We start from the raw sequence: 20,003 nt of genomic DNA on the forward strand, positions 1-20,003 counted from the left end.
GCTGCCATGTTACAAACTGCCCTATGGAGAGGCCCATGTGGCAAGGAACTAACAGAGTTTTCCAGCCAAGAGGCAGCAAGAAACTGGGGTTTTCAGTTCAACAGCCTGTGAGGAGCTTAATCTTGCCAATATCCATGTAAGTGAATTTGGAAGTGGATTCTCCTCCTGTTGAGCCTTCAGATGAGACCACATCCTCAGCCAAAATCATGACTGTAGCCTCATGGAGAGACTCTGAGATAGAGGCAGACAGCTAAGGCATACCCAGATTCCTGGCCCACAGAAACTGTGAGATAACAAGTATTTGTTTAAAGCAACTAACCTTTGGAGTGCTTTGTTACCCACCAAGAGATAACCAATACAAAGCCCCTACCAGACCTATCAAGGAAAAATCCCACCCACAAAACTGAGACAGAGAAGGACTTCTACTCTGGCAGCAGTGGGAGAAATTTCACTGCATAATTCCTTCTTCCCCATTCCATCTCCAGGGGACACCATTTCTACTAAAGTAAGGGAACCTATGTGAGTAAAGGATTTAGGCCTATAACATATTACAAAAATGAAGCTGCCCTTCCAACAAAGCAGATTTTGACAAGGTCATTTTGAGACAGTGGATATACTAATATGGCCAGAGGGGTTGCAGGTAGGGTATGGATGGAGGGCAAGATACAGGGGGAAGGCTCAGAGATGGAGTTAGGGTGCTTGCCTTGCACATTACTGGAGAGGTATGGAGAGCTGACATTTTCATGGTTTCTTTTGAAAACTAAGTAAAAATGTTCTTGGCACCAAAATGGCTTTGTGAAAGTAGCCAGATCAAAATGTCAGGTTCTGTCATGGGACTATTTTATTCAACCCTACTACATAAACACTGTTTGGACTCCACCTAGGCACTGAAGCCAGGAAGATTGCCACTAATCTTCCTTACCTTACACAAACACACACACACACCCACACCAGGCTCAGGAGTAGGTTTCCAGAATCCAACAGCACAGGGTCTAGAATGGAGTAAGTTTTAAGGCCATCATCTCTCCCATGCCTGACTTGCATTTCGGCTGTTCTGATTCAGAGGCTGACAGCTGCTTGCCTAGGGGCTGGCACCCCACCAAAGACTCTGTGGAGCCCCGGTCATCATGGGGTCCTATGGGAGTTTTCCCTGAATTGCTCACCAACCCAGAACACAAGAACGCAGAAACTATTGTGCATGGTGGACCCAAAGAGTGCCTTTAATTTGGAATCGATCCTGTTGGTTTTCTGAAGCTCTCTGTATTGTTAAAGCCATTGATTTACCAACACTTAATAAAGAGGAGAATGTTTCCTAGACCCCTGCAAGGTTGTGTGGTCAGAGATGGGATTACCCACTGCTCAGCACCAAGAGATCGAACCAGCTGCACTGGGGACGAGCACTTCCAGTCCAACATCTCAGCCCTCGCGCCACTTTGCCTCTGTACCTCGGTTTCCTCCTGGGTAAAAATGAGGATTGAGGTCTGCTGCACCCTGTCTCCCTTCCAGCTCGAACCTCCTGCACGTCTCTGAAACCTCTTGGCACAGCAGTCCCCAGGAAATGGAATGCACTGAAGTTTCCTAACGTCCCACCAAATGAATTCCTTATGAGCCCGACTTCTGGGTTTGTACTCATCGAGAAAACACTGCAAGCCCTGACCTTCCAAAAACTCGGCTTGTTCTCATTCCCGGATGCATTTTCAAAGAGAAAAGCTAACTTTTGCCCTCTAGGGTGGGAAATGTGAAAGGCACAAGTGCAGAGCTCTGTGAATTGAGACCACAACAAACCCCGCCTGGGCATGGAGCCCACAGAGCGGGCGTTAAACAGCCTTTCCAACCACAGAGTGGAAATTCTAGACGCAGAAGGTGCCCAGATGGGCCCTGCTTTCATTCTCTTGCCAACTGCCGTAAACCTGTTTCTGTCCCGTTGGAGCTGCAACGTGGAGCCAGAAATCTGGAAGAATTTAACACCCAGTCGATTCAGACACAGGAAAACATTTGTTCAAAGTAAACACTGGAATCCCTCCCTCATCATCCAGGAATGTGGAGCCAGCAGGGTCTGAGCTCAGCAGCTTCTCAAAAAAGCCCCCGCTGAGCTGCTTTGCTTTTGGGGCCACAGGGAGGGACAGGAGGGGCTCCACACGCTGCCAAGGCATGGACGAGCCTAGGAGGTCAGTGCACGGGGCTTCTCCTCTCCCAGGGAAACACGGGCAGTGCTTTCCACAGCTTCCAGCTAAAGAACCCTCTGTTCCCCTACAGGACCCAGCTTGTGTGCAAAGGCCGCTGAACTTGTGAAAGCCCGAAGGAAACAGAGAGGGGCTCAGGACGCTGCGAGACTTTTCCATTTCCTTTGCCTCCCAGCAGGCCGTGAAAGAGTCACTTTTCCTCGAAGAAGAAAGAAGGCTCTGTGTGCAGGGCGAGGGTACAGTCCTTCTAACCAGAAGATGTGTGTGCTCCATGGGATGTGGCCACCGACATTCATTTCGCTTTTACTAGGACTTAACAAATTCCATCTCTCAATAGCCGTATGCCAGGGTCCCACCCTGTTTCCTCCGGCTCTGGAGGGTGGAGAATAAGGACTTGCTTTACCCAGGGGTCTATAAGGAATCTTGGAAAGACACTGCCCCTTAAATCACCTCTGTGTCACTGTGTCACCTTTGTGTCACTGTGTCCCTCTGCCTAAAATTCCACCTAAATTCCATTCACGAAGATGCAGGCCTGAACTGAATTGTTGGAAGATTTGTCACAGTCAGAGCGGAGGCGGGAGTCTTCACATTAGGAACGTTCAAGGAGAAGAATGCAGACAGTCCGAAGACGACCCCTTGGCCACCAGAAGCTCTGAGTAGAGTCCTAATCAGTGGCGGGGCTGCTGGGCGGCAGCAGAGGCAAGTCGGGTCATTGTGAAGAGGCCAAAGAAACAAACCACTAAATGTCCAGCATAACAGTCTGTTTCATCCTAGCCTTCACTCTTGTCTCCCCGTGACAGCCACGGCGTTCTCCCATTCCTGAGCCCTGAGGGACACACCACCGAAGGCTTATTAATCCGCTCATTTAATCTGAATTATTGAGGGCCTCCTACTGAGCCAGCTGAGCAGGAGGGATACTGTCCCTGCTTTGGGGGAGCCTGTATAATCCAGACAGAGGCTGTCAAGGGGTGGTCCTGGGACCACCATCACCAGCAGCAGCAACACCAGGGAGTTTGTTGGAAATGCAATTTATTGGATCCCACCTTAGCCTACTGCACTAGAAGCTCTGCAGGCTGGGCCCAGCAATCTATTTTCACAAGCCTTCCTGGGGATTCTGTTGCTCATGAAAATTTAAGGACCATTGAGCAGGTCTGTCACTGCCTCACTTGATAATAAAGAAAATCTGCAAGTTTCATGATTTGCCTTGGGGAGGTCACACAAATGGCATGAGGGCTCCAATGCTCCTAGACTCAGAACAGCTATGCCAAACTGAGCTGTCATTTGGAAATTTTTGGTTCCAGTTTCAGGAACACTTTTTCTACCTCAGTTTGGCCACTCTTTCATGGTGATTTCTAAAACTTTTTTTGCAGAAGAGGCAGGAACCTCCCCTCCACTAATGAACAACAAGACAAATGGGGCTTCTTTTGACTTGTAGCACCCACCCCAACAGGGTCTCTGCCATCCTTTCTGAAGGTGGCTTTGAGAAGGCCATTTCCACTGTTGTCTTCAGGCCCCTCCCCTCACTGTTCTCTCACTCTTGGTAGGTGTCAAGGAACGTATACAGCCAGGCTTCTCTATTGAGTTGATTTCTTTTTTTTTTTTTTTGAGACGGAGTCTCGCTCTGTCGCCCAGGCTGGAGTGCAGTGGCATGATCTCAGCTTCCTGCAAGCTCCGCCTTGCAGGTTCATGCCATTCTCCTGCCTCAGCTTCCCGAGTAGCTGGGACTACAGGCACCCGCCACCATGCCTGGCTAATTTTTTTTGTATTTTTATTAGAGACGGGGTTTCACCACATTAGCCAAGATGGTCTCGATCTCCTGACCTCGTGATCTGCCCGCCTCGGCCTCCCAAAGTGCTGGGATTGCAGGCATGAGCCACCGCGCCCGGCCTCTATTGAGGTGATTTCTAAAGAGATGCACCAACCAATGAGGTAGAATTCCATTCATTCACTCAGCAGATGACTTCCATGCTGCCAAACGGAATGATCTCCTTTGCCTCTTCTGCTTATCTCATCTGACCTGTTGGCAAGGGAGCCAGCAGGCCCCTTTCTCCTGAGTCCCAGCACCTCACAGGCCTCTCTTCTCAGGCCCCATGCTGGCTCCTGCTCCTCTGCTCCACTTAGGGTAAGGGAGCCCCTGTCCCAGGCACCCTTCACTCTTCATCTGCAAACTCATCACAGTGCCCCAACTCCCAAAAGTGTGTTTCTAGCCATAGGCTCTTCCCTGAACTGCAGGCTCTTATATCCAATCCCTGCCAGACATCTCCTCACAGATATTTTATAGGTACCTCAATCTACCTCATTCAAACAGCTCCTGACACCTCTCTCTCCCACCACATTCAAAACCTGCTTCCCCACTGGCCTTCCTCCAGTTTGTTAACCAGCACCCCTAATGAACCTGTTGCCAAAAACTAGGAATCTTTTCCTCTTCCTCTCATCTTCAAAATCCAATTCACTATCAAGTCATGTCAACTCAACCTGTAATTATCTTAAATCCTTCGTTCTCTTTATTCTACAATTATGACAACTACTACTGCTGCTAATAATAATAATATAAAAATAACTCACACTATAGGTGTTTATGTTTTATACTTATTAACTCACTGAGCCTTCCCAGCAAACGTTTGCATTAAGTGCTGGATTATTCCCTCTTACAGAGGGTAAAATTAAAGTATATAAATGTTCAGTGACTTCCTGAAATCCATACATCTAATACAGTGGAAGCAGAATTCCACATGATCAAACATTTTGCCCCAGTGCTGCCCCCATATCCGCCTGGATGCCCCCACAGCCTCCAAACTGGCCTCCCTGCTCCCACACTTGCCCCCTGTGTAATTTGTTTTATCCACACAGCAGCCAGAGTGATCTTTCTAAAACCTGCACCAGTACACACCACTCCCCAACCCAAACATCCCTTTCCAAGGGTTCCCCTAGAGCCCTTGGGATGAAATCCAAACTCCTTCCACGGCTGGCTCTGTCCACCTCTTAGGTCTCTCTGTTTCTGTCTCTCTGTCTCCCTCCCCCACCTTCCCCACCCGCAACCACCCTCCAGCCACATTGTCCTCCTGTCGGTCCTCAAACTCACCAAACTCCAACCATTCCCTCCCTCCAGATTGACTTTCACAGATTTTTACATAGCTGGTGTTTGATCATTTAAATCTTAGCTTAATGTTGCCTTCTCAGAAAGGCTTTTTCTAACTTCCTACTCTAAACTAGCCACTCAATCCAACTCTATCACATCACCTTGTTCTGTTTCCCTGACAGCACTTATTGCTATCTGAAATTATTTTACATTTATTTGTTTATGATTTATTTTCTGCCTGCCCTCTTAGAACTTGAATTCCATGAAAGGAAGGAATCGTTCTGTCTTTTCTCTCATGTATATCCCAGGACCTAAAACTATAATATGGAGCTCTGTGCCAGGCATAAGGATAGCAAGGGGAAGGCAGCAGAATCCCTGCCCTTAAGGAAGTCGGCCTCTGCAGTTCCGCTACAGCACGCGGGCTGCCACAGGGACAGAAGCGATTCCTCACCCAGCGTAGGAATGCTGGGAAGACTTCCTCGGGTAGATGACTTGAGTTTATGTTATTTCAACATTTATTCTGGACCAGACCTGCCAGTTACAGTGATGGATGAGACCAGTGGTCTGCTTCCTTAGTACCAGTATCACCTAGAGAGCCTTTTAAAGCACAGACTCCTGGGTCTCATGCCCAGAGTTTCTAATTCTGGAGTAAGACCTGGAGTAAGCACCAGGAATCTGCATCTCTAACAGGTCTCCAGGTGAAGACTGGTGTCATCTAGGGACCACATTTTGAGAACCACCAGATTGGACCATTTTCTTGCCACAGATCACCATCAGTATGGTTCAGTGCAATGCTGTGCGCCATTTGCTGTGATAGGAATATAGGCTATATGTAAATATAGGCTACAGATAAAAGGAATCAGTAGGTACTTTTTGGAGGAGCTGGAACCTAGGTTTCATTTTGAATAATAAGTAGGTATTACTGAAACAAATAAGGGATGAAAAACAGAAAAACTTGAGGAAAAGGACAAAGTAGTATGTAGTCTTAAAAATTAAAATATATTTCAATATTGTTGAAGCATAAAGCATAAAACAAAGACTGGCCGAAAGTGAGACTGAAGTAAACAGCAGATTCGAGTCCCTTAAAAAATTAGTAGCAGGAGGCTAGGCTGCATAAAAGCCGGTGAGCACAGCACACTTAGGGAACTGCAGAAATGGCCAATACAGAGGGTGCTCAAGGGTTAGGGGAGAGGTCTCTAGCAAGAAAAGATTCTAGGCCGGGCGTGGTGGCTCATGCCTGTAATCCCAGCACTTTGGGAGGCCGAGGCGGGCGGATCATGAGGTCAGGAGATCAAGACCATCCTGGCTAACACGGTGAAACCCAGTCTCTACTAAAAATACAAAAAATTAGCCGGCCATGGTGGCAGGCACCTGTAGTCCCAGCTACTCGGGAGGCTGAGTCAGGAGAATGGCGTGAACCCGGAAGGCAGAGCTTGCAGTGAGCCGAGATCACGCCACTGCACTCCAGCCTGGGCAACAGAGTGAGACTCCCTCTCAAAAAAGAAAAAAAAAAGAAAAGATTCTAAAGAAAAGTAGAAGTCAAACCACGAAGGGACCCTACTTTGGGGCCGAGTCCTATGGGGAAACAGAGGGTTCCTTAGCTGGATGCTGCAGACAGAATTGCCCATATATATGGGCATTCATTCAGTAGAATACTATACAGCAATGAAAAGGAACAGGCTATACCTATTGCGGCCACATGAATGAATCACACAAACATAATGCTGAGTGAAAGAAGCCAGGCACAAAAGAGTAAACATGAGTCGATTTACATAAAGTTCAAAAAACAGGCAAAATATAGGGTTTAGAAATACATTTAGTGTAAAGCAAGTGTGTGACTTCCATAAATTCAGGAGAGTAGTGACCTCTGAGGATTAAAGAAAGGGGTTATTGATGGGAGAAGGAAGGAGGGAGGTTTCTAGAAGCTAGCAGTGTTGCATTTCTTGTCATGGGTGATTGTTACTGAGTGTTCACTTTAGACACATCACCAAGATGTAAGCTGTATGCCTCGCTTTGAGCACTTCATATTTCAAATTTGTTTTTTAAAAAAACAAAGATATTAAGATAGTTGAGCAGGAGATGGGGGCGGGAGGAGGTGGACAGGAATGGAACAAAAACTGCTAGAAGGAGGGAAATGAAGATTGTTGAGATGACTGCAGGGCTATGCATGTGTGTGTGGGTGTGAGTGTGCCATTCTCTTCAGCATCAGTCAAGAGCCCTGGATTCAAGGTAAGGAGAGAAGATCAGGCGTGTTGGGAAACAATGGGGAAGTAGGTAGGGGAGGGCTAGGGTTTTTATGAGTGGGGCTGAAATCTTGGATCACTGGGCCAGGGTGGAGAACGCCAAGCCTGGAGATGTGCCACCAGGCAGCTGCACTTATCAAAGAAAGACTCCACCATCAAACACTGACGTTTAGGCTGTAATTAGCAAGTTGGCTCGTGTCTCTCTAAGGCCAAAAGTAAGTGTCTAAAACCAGAACAAAATTATTCTTTCCCATGTTCCTAAAAACCTTAAATACAAAGGTAAAATAAACATTTATTTTAGAAATAAACGATGAAAACTGAAAAGCAAAGTAGGCCAACTATTTCCCAGGCAGCAGGCCTGACCTGCTACAAATTCTTGGTGTCCGGTTTCAGCTAGGCACTCACTGTAACTTGGCCAAATTTTCCTCGTTGACTTTCCCGGCACATTCCATGCAGCTCCACCCTCTGTGAGCCATGAAGCTGCCCCCAGCTGCCCTCTCTGCGGTGGGCTCTCCACTCTCCACCGTGCCATGTGCCAGAGGCTATGCTGGCTGATTCCAACCTAAAGTATCTCCTCCTTAACACCATCTTCTGAGCATCCTCCCGCCTGCCTGTCTGTCATCTCTGTCATCAGAGATGTGGATGGCCTGAGGAAATGGGGTCTGAGGGAGCCCCAGAAGGTCTTAGGGAAGATACAAGGCTGGGGTCTGGCCAGGGGTCAGTAGCTGGTGGAGAAGTCTGAGCTGAGACTCACAAGCTGGGTGAAATCAGCAAGGGTCCAAGTCAGGCGGGCAGAGGAGCCGGCAAAGTGATATTCAAAGGTCAAGCAAGTAACAGAGTCAGAAGTCAGACAGAGCACGGGGACCAGGAACCCAATGCCCTCTAGGAGTATGGCATGGAGGGGCAGACCTCGAATGTTGGCATCAGGCAGCGCTAGATTCGAGTCTTGCTCCTGACCAACTGTGTGACCTTGGGTAACTTATTAACCTCTCTGGCCTCGTTTTTCTCTGGTGATGCGTCACTGAGCTTGGGGATAGGGCCAGGGATGGGGATGGAGATGCCAATCGGAGAGGTGGAGACCCCTAGGCCATGCAAGTCTTCGAGTTTGAGAGCTGATGCATCCACACTCCAAATAGACCTTGAGCCCGTCAAAGGCAGAGACCAGCACCTGCCCTAGGCTTGGCGCCTGGCACAAGTCAAAGGAGGAAATGATTAGCACAGGTCCATGAGCATTACATATCACCCCCACTGCAGCAGCAGCTGCCTTTTCCAAGCTCGCTTCTTCCCTTCCCACCCCTTGCTAGTTGGAGCTGATTCCTGAGTGGCAGCACTAGGTGCTGGGCATTAGCAATCTGAGAGCTGGGTAACAAGTCCTGGAATGGGGTTTCTGTGTCCTTTCCTGAGCCCTCACCCCAATCCCTGCTGGTGCACCTCCCTGGCAGCTTCCCTCTGCTCCCCTCTCCAGCACTTTTCCAAATGTCCCTCCTCATGCACCCTTCCCCTTCTGCTTTCAAACCTTGCCAAGTCTCCCCTCCTCTAAAAAATTCTTCCATTGACCCCCAAGCTTCCGTTACTTCTATTTTGCTCCTTTTCTCTGCCAAAATCCCCCAGCGAATGGCCCATACCAGCAGTTGCTCTTTCGCTCACTCCAGCCTGGCATCCACACTCACACTCTGCTGACAGCCAGCACAGGAAGGAACCAGCAGGGATACAGGAACAGAGGCACAGACATCAAGCAGGGTTCAAGAAAGTGCAAGTGGGTGCAACACACACACACCAACACACAGACACACACAACACAAACGCACACTAACAGACACACCAACACACAGACACACACACCAACAGACACACCAACACACAGACACATGCAATACAGACACACACAACACAGACACACACCAACACACAGAAACACACCAACACACAGACACACATAACACAGACACACACCAACACAAACACACACCAAGACAGACACACACAATACAGACACACACCAACACACAGACACACCAACACACAGATACACATAACACAGACACACCAACACACAGACACAAAACACAGACACACACCAACACACAGACACACACCAACACACACACAACACAGACATACACCAACACAAACACACACCAACACCAGACACACCAACACACAGACACACGCAGCACAAACATGCACAACACAGACATACCAACACAAGACACACCAACACCGACACACATAACACAAACACACACCAACACACACACACAACAGACACACACCAACACAGACATACACCAGCACCAGACACACCAACATACAGACACACATAACACAGATACACATCAACACCAGACATACCAACACAGACACACACAACACAGACCCACACCAACACCAGACACACCAACACACACACAACAAAGACACATAGGTACATACACACACACCAACACACAGACACACATACACCAGCACAGAGATACACATCAAGACATTCATACAACACACAGACACACACGCACAAAGATACACACAACACACAAAACACACAAACAGACATATCACAAACACTCACAGAGACACATACACCTACACATGCACTGACATGCACGCTAATGCCTTCCAATATGGCAGCCAAGGGGCTCTTGCTGTGGTCGGGCAAGAGGGGGAGGGAGCCTGGCCATCCACCGTGGGGAGGACATGCAGCACGCAGCCTGAGGACTCCAGACCCCTAAGGGTGGCAGCAGCAGGAAGGCAAGAGAGGATCCTAGAGTTGCTGCACCTGGGGGCAGATCCAGGTGTTACAGGGCCTGAGCATTCTACAGCTGGTGGGGAAACCCTCTTTGTGCCCTGCACAAGTGGTAAGCACTTAGAAGACATCCCTGAAGGAGGGAGGGAAAGGGAGGGGGAGGGAGGGCAGAGCCTACCAGGAAGCCTGGAGAAAGCCTGCGACCTGGGACCCAGGTCAGCTCCCTGACCCAGGCCAGTGGGTGAACTGACAAGTGACAGAGTCTGGATTTAAACCCAGGGACTTGGCTGCCCATGTTCTTAACCTGCGTCACCTATCTGCTTCTCTCATACTGACTCAATGTAGCTCAAACAAGTGTAAAGCAAGAGCTTCCAGCACAAACAGTGGGCTTCGGGCTCAGGCCTCCAGAAACACTGCCTGGGGTGGGAGCCTGGGTGCTGGGCCAGCCTCCACCCACATGGGGAGAAGGGAAGGGCTGCCTCATCTGCAGAAACGAGTCTCTTCTGTTCTCTTCTCCCCATCCCTATCTACACCAAGGTGCATTCATGGATCGTAAGGTTTCTTACTAATTTTTTGTTTCATTCACTGGTGTCTTTTATTCCTTGTTCTAAATTACTTTTTTTAATTTTTATCTTTATAGAGACAGTCTCACTGACACCCAGGCTGGAGTGCAGTGGCATGATCATGGCTCACTGCAGCCTCAAACTCCTGGGCTCACACAGACACACACTCAGTACAGACACACACCTAGACTCAAGGGGCCCTCCTGCCTTAGCCTCCAGAGTAGCTGGGACTACAGGTGCACACCAATGCCCAGCTAATTTATTTTTATTTTTATTTTTGTAGAAACGGGATCTTGCTATGTTGCCTAGGGCTGGTCTTGAGTTCCCGGCCTCAAACAATCCTCCTGCCTCAGCCTCCCTAAGTGGTGGGATTACAAGCATGATTAATTATTTTTAAATAAGTGACTTGATTATTATTGCTTTGTAAAAATCCTCTTAGTTACGTTTGTCCCTATAGGTTTCTATAGGTGCTTAATAATTTTTTTAAAGGTATTTACCAGTTCTGGCTAAACATTCCTTTGGTCCTGAGCTCTGTGGAGAGGTAATGCATCTGTGGGAACATCATCACCCTCGTCCCCAACCCATCACCCCCAGGGGATGGGGGGGAACAGGGGTATATTTTGTGTGTGTGTGTTTTGTTTAAATAGAGTGGTCAGCCCTGAGTGCACAATAAAATCACCTGGCTGTCATTATAGACATACCTGAGCTCGAGCCCTCTGCAGACAAAGTAAATCAGAATTCCAGGAATGGGATGAGCTTGTTGGCAAGGGTTGGGCATCAGTACGTTTTACAAAGTCCTGAGGGGATTGGGTGACCAGGATTGGGATCCACTGAAGGGAAGTAATGCTGGGGACTCTGGGGACCCTTTAATGGCAGGATTATTCTTTGGTGAAGGACCTGACCTTCTCCTGGAAGTTGGCTGTGAGCCTTTTCACTTTCACCCTCGACTTCGCTCTCTGGGGACATCCAGTGTTCTGGCCCAGACTGTTACCTGAGAAGTTTCTGTGATTCCCCATTCTTCCTTCACTATCTTGGCTGTTCCCCTGCCCAGAGTTTATATTTTGTCTCCGGCTGTCCCCTGTGCTCTTGATCCCACTTGTCCTTGGCCCTCTCTTTGCTGCAGTTAACCATCCTCTTGCCCCTGCCCCAAAGTGACCCACGAGCCAGAAGTCAGGAGTGAAGGGGGCACTGTGACATCAGAAGTTGCCATGCATCCCCTCCTGAATCTTCTGCCCTGCTCTCTTCCTCCTCTGTGGGCTCAGCGGTCACCAGCAATGCAGTCCTCAAACACGGACATTAGAGTGATTATTCCCACCCCCAGGAGTGAACACCTACTATGTGCTGGACCCTAGACCAAACACACACACACATAAAGATACACAACACGCACACATGCATACACACACACCCCAACATGCATGACCTCATTTGAGATCTCTGATCATTTCAACAAGCAGTTACTCTGGCCCAGACGCAGCCCACTACAGAGATAGACAAGACCTGCGGTCTCCTTCCTTAGCACCAGAATCTCCTAGAAGGTCTATTAAGACAGATTGCTGGGTCCCACTCCCAGGGTTTCTGATTCAGTAGATGTGGGGTGGGGCCCAAGAGCTTGCCTTTCTAACAAGCTCTCAGCCTTCTTCTGAAATAAAATGCTCTTTAGATAAGCTGGAGAGAGAATGGCTGTCACTAACAGGCTGTTGAGAATTAGCCTCCTTCTCCCCAACTCCATTGACCGGCCCGTGCTTGGCAATGGAGAGAGTGAGCAGCTTCTAACCTCCCCTTGTGGCCCCAACCATGAAAAAGTCCCCAAGATGCCAGGAGGACACAGTGCAGAGCAGGCTGTAAAGTCTGGCAGTTTAATTGCGGTCATCAACTCGGGGCAGCACCCAGGAGACAGGCTGGACTTGCTCTCCCTGTGTTATCATCATGCCCTGTTGACAATCCTTTGCAATGTCTCTCCCTGTGTCTGTTCCTTCTGTTCCTCTCCACTCCCCCACCACCTCTCTAATCCCAGAGCTCAACCTGTCCAGCCAGGAATGTGAAGTCCCCTCAGTTCTCTGCAACTACAGCGAGCACTTGAGCTTCCTCCAAATCATACTGACCCAATCATATATTCCCGTGATCGCCTTTTCATCGTAGTTCTCTATAATCTTCAGAGAGAGGTGCATTCTAGAAACAGGCCAGGCAGAAAATACCTGTTTCAGCCTCAGTTTTATCATTTAGTTGTAAGAAAACATACATCAAGCGGATCCCCAACAAAAATCTACCTCTCCTCACTGCCCACGAGTCAGTACCTAGAGCCTCAGGCAGAGCCCTCATTGCTGCGGTTCTCAAAAAGCCTTTCTCTATCCTCCCCTCTCTCCAGGCTCTAGTTCCTCTTCAACTCCAGCCCTAAACTCTCTGAATTCATTCTCGCTCTGGAGCTCCCATGTCAGCGGAGCCATGCCTTCAACCTTTCCATGGGCCCCTATTTTGTGGCTCAGTGTCCCTGAGCCCTGAGTATCTCCATTCAGTTCTTCAAATAAGTTCTAGACAAGGGAAGGATCTGAGCAAAGTCACGGAGGTGCAGGACGGCCTGGCATCTGGAAATGCTACGGGAAATGCACAGGTGAGGGGGATGGGGGGGAGTTGGGGTGGGCCAGTCTGACAAGGTTCTGCTGTCTCTCCCAGCAAGTCTGGGGGAGATGGTGGACATCTTTGAGTGCACAGGCCAGGTCTGAAGTGTAGCGGATGAGCAGGGGACCTTCCCTGTGGTTCCAAAGACTCACCCCAGAAGTCTTCTACAGCTTGAAGTGACTCTCTGAGCTGTTTATACCTAGCGCTGATGTGCAATGGGCCAGGGCCCGGTAGGGAGCCAGACCCTCGGACTCGAGAAAGAGCCATTTGAGAGTGACATCAGCCCACCACCTACTAGTGGGCACACACAGTGTTTCCGGAAGCCATGATGCTAATCATGTCTGTTTCTGTGTTGTCCATGGCAAGACTCCAAGCCCAGAAAAGAAAATCTGTAGCCCAAGTTATTTTCCTCCCACAGGGCTTGCCTGGCCTTTGATTGTTGGCTTTGGGGAGGTGCATTTCTCCCTCCTCTGTGGGCAGCAAATTCCCTGTGAGTCAGCAGACCCTATATCTGGGCTCACCATGGGCTTCTACTGGCACTGAGAAGGGGCAAGCTGAGCAAACATGCAATGTGACCCCAGTGCTGACCAACCCAGAGATGCCCCGTGGGACTCAGGGACTTGACCTCAGTGCTTCTGGGGTCCCTCAGTGTACCTTGCTGGCCTCAGCACTGGGCTGCCTGGTAACCTCCCCACAGGCAGATACTAAGCGCAGCCAGCCCCTTCATTCAAGGAAGAATGAATTAAAAAGCTGAGGTTCCAGAGTTGGCTCCAGGTCACCCATGCACACACCACATGCCAGGTACTGCTCTCAACTCTTCACACACTAGCTTATTCTGGGCTCAAAACTCCCAGGAATACCTTCAAGGCAGTTTCCACTACTCTAATCCCCATTTTACAAGGTGATGAAACTGAGGCACACAGTTCAGTAAGTTGCCCAAGGATACACAATTCCTAAGTAGAAAAATCAAAGTGCAAATTCCAGAACGTGCACCACTAAGAAAGGGCCACCAGGCAGCTCTCCCCGCCTGAGAATCCCCCTGAAATCCATGGTGAGCCTGCCCAGAGCCCCCACCCCTACCCAACTCACATGGGCTGCTCTTCCTTTTGCTCCAGAACTCCAAATCACTGGCCAAACGGGCTCAGGTGTATCCCTTTGGCCTCCATGCTCAAGTTTTATATGAAAAAAAAAAAATCACAGAAAAAACTCGATGCGTTAGGTCAGTTTATTAACTCTCCCTCTTGGTCTCGAAATTGCCTTTCAGGGTATTGAGCAGCTGCACACATCACCCCTTCCTCATGAGGTCCCCTTGGCCCTTTACCTCCAGCTGAGTAAGTCAGAGGAGGACATATGATCAAACCAGGCAGTCCACCGGCTGACCTCTGACCTTACAGCCTAGAACAAAAAGAGGACCTGGGCCAATCCAATTATCTCTCAGGAATGCAAAAGGAGGTAGGAAACAAACAGGCAATTGGCCACAGAAGCCAAAGCACAGAGGATGCTCTGAGAAACACAAAGTCCACGAGAGGTCTTGACAAACCAAACTTCGATGCAAATTGGTCTATAAACTTCTTAAGTCTCTTTGCCTGTACAGTTTGCCCCTCCCTCTCCGATACTGTGTCCTTATCTGCAGAAGGAACTGAGTTTCCCATAGTCTGGACTGCACTGATTACATCTTCATAGTGTCCTTTAGCAAGTGCCTCTGTCCCCATATAAAGCAGCTGTCATATCTAGAGCCTTGACCAGCTCTAGGCTTGCTTTTCATAAATGATTGTGTAAATATTTGGAGGTACAGAATCCAGGGCTCTCTCTCCTTTTGCGGTGTTAGCAGCTATTAATGATTTATTGACTAGAAACACTATTTCATTAACAGTTGCAGATTGGTAATATTCTCAAGCTATTACTTCTTCTTGGTTTTTTATTTGGAACACCTCTAAAGGAGACACTTCTCATCAACTGTTTGATTTCCTTGCAGTTTATGAGAAAGGCAACACAAATGTTGAATATTTTCTCCTTTATTGGCCAGTTTTCAAAAGAATATATTGGATATCTGCAAACTCCAAAAGTAGCTAAAGTTATTGAGGATTTTTGTAGTGAACTTTTGTAGTGAACTGGTTTAAGGCAGCTACTGGATTTTCTGTCACTCACAACTAAATTTAATCCTAGCTGACACAACACATGTAAAGGAGGAAAAGAGGTAAAATTCAATGCAATCTTTTTTCCACTGAACTATGTATTCCTTGAACACAGTTTATATTCCAGTCACTCTCACATCTCCAGAGCCTACAGGGATATCCAGCTTATATTATATGCTTGATAAACATTTTCTGAATTAAAGACAAGAACACAACCATTTAGACCTATCAAAATGAATGAAAATGGATTATATGAGCCTTTACTAGAACTTGTTAGGTATTGGCGAGAAACGATAATTCCACCAGATGGCTGAAAGCCCAGGCAGGAGAATGTACACCTCAAATAGTAATATAATGGTATAGGCCAGGCGCAGTGGCTCACACCTGTAATTCCAGGACTTTAGGAGGTCCAGGTGGGCGGATCATGAGGTCAGGAGATTGAGACCATCCTGGCTAACATGGTGAAACCCCATCTCTACTAAAAACACAAAAATTAGCCAGGCGTGGTGGCAGGTGCCTGTAGTCCCAGCTACTTAGGGGGCTGAAGCAGCAGAATCGCGTGAACCCAGGCGGCGGAGGTTGCAGTGAGCCGAGACTGCACCACTGCACTCCAGCCTGGGTGACAAAGCGAGACTCCGTCTCAAAAAAAAAAAAGGTAATATAATGGTATAAAACTGAATGTTCCTGGTGACATGGCTTATAATGTCAAGAATCTGGAAACAATCTAAATGCTGATCAAAGGGAGACTGATCAAAATATGGAATATCCATATAATGGAAATTCGATTCCTCTGAACTAATGAGGCAAATCTATACGCGTAATGATCACAATATATATTTAAGTAAAAATGGCAAGATTTTCAAAATACTACAGGACCCCTCAAAACAAGCAAAGCCAAAGAAAGTAAATGGCAAATTAAATAAAATGGGCAAAAGTGGACGACTATTAGGGTGCTGAGTGACGGGTATGTAGATGTTCATTGTACCAGTCTCTCTATTCTTGTGTATGTTTGAGAAAATTCTGTAATAAAAATGAAAATAAAAACAAAACCACTTGTCTGAGACCTGTTTTTTAGTGTGTTTTTCATTTGTTTTCATTCTTTATTTAAAATATTTCAAAATTCATCCCTTGTGAAAAATGGAAGGGAGATTAAATCTACATTTAAATGTTTGGATAGTCACAGAAGACAGGTCTCTGGAATGGTATGAAATTCCAACTGTAACTGTGATACTGTGAAATACATATTTGGTCTTCAACCTGTTTCCTGACATACAGGTCCTAAAACCCTTACCATTTCAAAAGTGTCCTTTTGTATGCTAATGAGCTGACTGAGGGTTAGCATCCTCTAGGTAGCTTCAGGATGAGACTGGTAACCAGACCAAGGCAGGATTAAACAGTTGGGACTTTCAGCCTCCAATCTCTGGGGAGGGGAGAGGGGCTGAAGGTTGAGTTGATCACCATTAGCCAATGGTTTAATCAATTATGCCTAAGTAATGAAGTTTCCACAAAAACCCAAAAGGACAGGGTTCAGAGAGCTTCCAGACAAATGAATGCATGGAGATTCCTGGAGGATGCCCCAGGAAGGGCATGGAAGCTCCCCTCCCCTTTCCCCATACCTAGCCCTATGTGTCTCTGTCCTTTGTAATATGCTTTATAATAAACTGGTAAACTTACATGTTTCCCTGAGTCCTGTGAGCTGCTCTAGTAAATTAATCAAACCCAAAGAGGAGTTCCTGGGAACCCCAGCTTGAAGCCAGTCAGCCAGAAGTTCCAGAGGCCCAGACTTGTGACTGGTGTCTGAAAGGGAGACAGTCTTGTAGGATCCAGCCCCTCACTCTGTGGGATCTCACGCTGTTTCCAAGTAGACAGTGCTGAAACTGAATTGGAGGGCTCCCAGCTGTGGCCACTGTGGAACTGACTGCTTGCTTGGTGTGTGGGGAGAAACCCCCACATGTTTGGTCACAGGTGTTTTCGATGTTGATCGTTGTTATGGACTCAGGGAATAGAAAAAAGCACCTTGGGTGATGTGCTTTTCCACTCACAGTAACTGATGAGGAAGAAATGGGATGCTTGCTCTTTGTAGGAATGTTTTACCACATGCCTGTGTGACATATTGATTATAGAAGAACTAATATTAAAAAGAAAGTGTGAGAAAGAGTGACATCGGCCAGGCGCAGTGGCTGACGCCTGTAATCCCAGCACTTTGGGAGGCCGAGGTGGGTGAATCACCAGGTCAGAACATCGAGACCATCCTGGCTAACATGGCAAAACCCCATCTCTACTGAAAATACAAACAATTAGCTGGGCATAGTGGCGGGTGCCTGTAGTCCCAGCTAATCAGGAGGCTGAGGCAGGAGAATGGCATGAACCTGGGAGGCGGAGCTTGCAGTGAGCTGAGATCACGTCACTGCACTCTAGCCTGGGCGACAGAGAGAAACTCTGTCTCGAAAAAAAAAAAAAAGAAAGAGTGACACCAATCACCTTTTGCTCTCTGTCTGGCTAATTCAAAGCCAACCTTTAAGTTCCAGGTCAAAGGTCACCTTCCACCGTGGGGCCCAGAACTCAAGCAACATTAATGTCCCTAACAAACCAGTTTGGTCCATTAAGGAGTGGTAGGGGTGACTGCCTGTCTAAAGGTGTTGAATTTCAAAATCTTTAAAACACAACAGTAGCCCCCAAATATATTTTGTAGACCACATCTGGATCTAGGCTCCAGATGGCAATCCTACATAAAAAGGATTCTGCTCCCTGACTACCCACCCAGTGTAGAATTGATGTTGCCTCTGCTGTGCCCCATGGCCCTTTGATCATACTTCTTTTGACGCACTTATATTGTATTGGACTATAGTTCTTTGAATAAGAACTTTGGTAATCATTGCCAGCCTTTATTGAGGGCTTATCAGTGGGCAGGCAACATGCCAAGAGCTTTACATCCATGATCTCACTTGGCCCTCACAGCCACCCTTGAAACTAGGTACAATTTTTAATCCCCATTTTTCAAATGAGGAAACTGAGCCCCAGAGAGGTTGAGTAATTTGCTCAAGGTCATACAACTAGCAACAGGATGGGCGGACAGAGCTAGGATTGGAACCCAGGCATTTTGGCTCCGCAGTCTACCTGCTTGACCAGCATTTTATTTTGAAAGACAGGACTTGTGTCCCAATCCTATTGGGAGATTCAGTGTCTAGCACCTTAGTTTACATAAAGCAAAATTAATTCAACAATACTTCCTTGGGCAACTACAGAATGCAAAATTTCCTTTTCTACTTCCATTAAGGCAATACAGAGAGTTGTGTTCATTTGTGTCTTACCTGATCCACGAGTTCTTTTCACGAAAAATAGCTACTGTGCAGATAAACCTTGAAAACATTAGGCTAAGTGAAAGTAACTGGTCACAAAAGGCCACATATTGTAGGATTCCATTTATATGAAATATCCAGAATAGACAAGTCCATTGAGACAGAAAGTAGAGTTCTTAGTGCTGGGAGAGGATAGGATATTTGGAAAGTGACTGCTAAAGGCTATGAGGTTTCTTTTTGGGGGGAAAAATATCCTAAAAATTGGTTGTGGCAATGGTTGTACAACTTCAGTAAAGACACTAAAAACCATTAAGTTGTATGATTTAAATTGTAAAATTATATGGAATGTGAATTATATCTCATAAAGGTGTTTGAAAAGAGAAATAGCTAATGAACTTTCTTTTTTCAAATAAATGCTGAAAGCAAGATGAGAAAGAAAATAGATGAAAAATACAAATAGAAAATAACACACAGTGGGCCGGGCGTGGTGGCTCATGCCTGTAATCCCAGCACTTTGGGAGGCCGAGGCGGGCGGATCATGAGGTCAGGAGATCGAGACCATCTGACTAACACGGTGAAACCCCGTCTCTACTAAAAATACAAAAATGAAAAATTAGCGGGGCGTGGTGTCGGACGCCTGTAGTCCCAGCTACTCGGGAGGCTGAGGCAGGAGAATGACGTGAATCCGGGAGGCAGAGCTTGCAGTGAGCTGAGATTGCGCCACTGCACTCCAGCCTAGGGGACAGAGCGAGACTCCGTCTCAAAAAAAAAAAAGAAAAGAAAAGAAAAGAACACACAGTGATAGATTATATTGCTTAGCTAAGTGGATATCTAGATAGATGATGGATAGTTTTAGACATCAGTTACCTGTTGATTTTCTCATGTTCTCCCTTCCAAACCAGCAACCTGAGAGGATGGGAGATCGATCAACAAATTATGTAAGTTACTAAGTTGTTAAGAAGATGGCAAACAACCAACAGAATTAAACACCAAGCTACATATACACAAGTGCTCCCTCCATTGGCTCCTTCAGCACTTTCTTACCAGTTCTGGTGGCCCAAATCTTTTGAGTTATCTGTTGCTTCTCTTAGATGTACATCAAAAACCAGCTCTGAGTTGTGTTTTCATGATGGAGCACA

The 20,003-nt window shown here is 47.2% G+C and overlaps 1 protein-coding gene across 4 annotated transcripts in view; it reads right to left on the reverse strand.

Annotated features, from left to right (window-relative positions):
• CDRT4 (CMT1A duplicated region transcript 4) overlaps positions 1-20,003 on the reverse strand; it is a 73,326-nt gene that overhangs the window by 20,819 nt on the left and 32,504 nt on the right. The window contains exon 1 of one of the 4 annotated variants that reach the window (XM_054456458.2): positions 11,803-11,954. The exons of 2 other annotated variants lie outside the window; for them this stretch is intronic. The gene's annotated coding sequence lies outside the window, so the exon portion shown is untranslated. Of the gene's footprint in view, positions 1-11,802; positions 11,955-20,003 lie in introns of those variants that run through there. One more of the 4 variants, XM_054456460.1, reaches the window with a different exon arrangement.

Source organism: Pongo pygmaeus, chromosome 19 (genome assembly GCF_028885625.2).
Source record: "Pongo pygmaeus isolate AG05252 chromosome 19, NHGRI_mPonPyg2-v2.0_pri, whole genome shotgun sequence".
In the NCBI taxonomy this organism is placed as follows: Eukaryota; Metazoa; Chordata; class Mammalia; order Primates; family Hominidae; genus Pongo; species Pongo pygmaeus.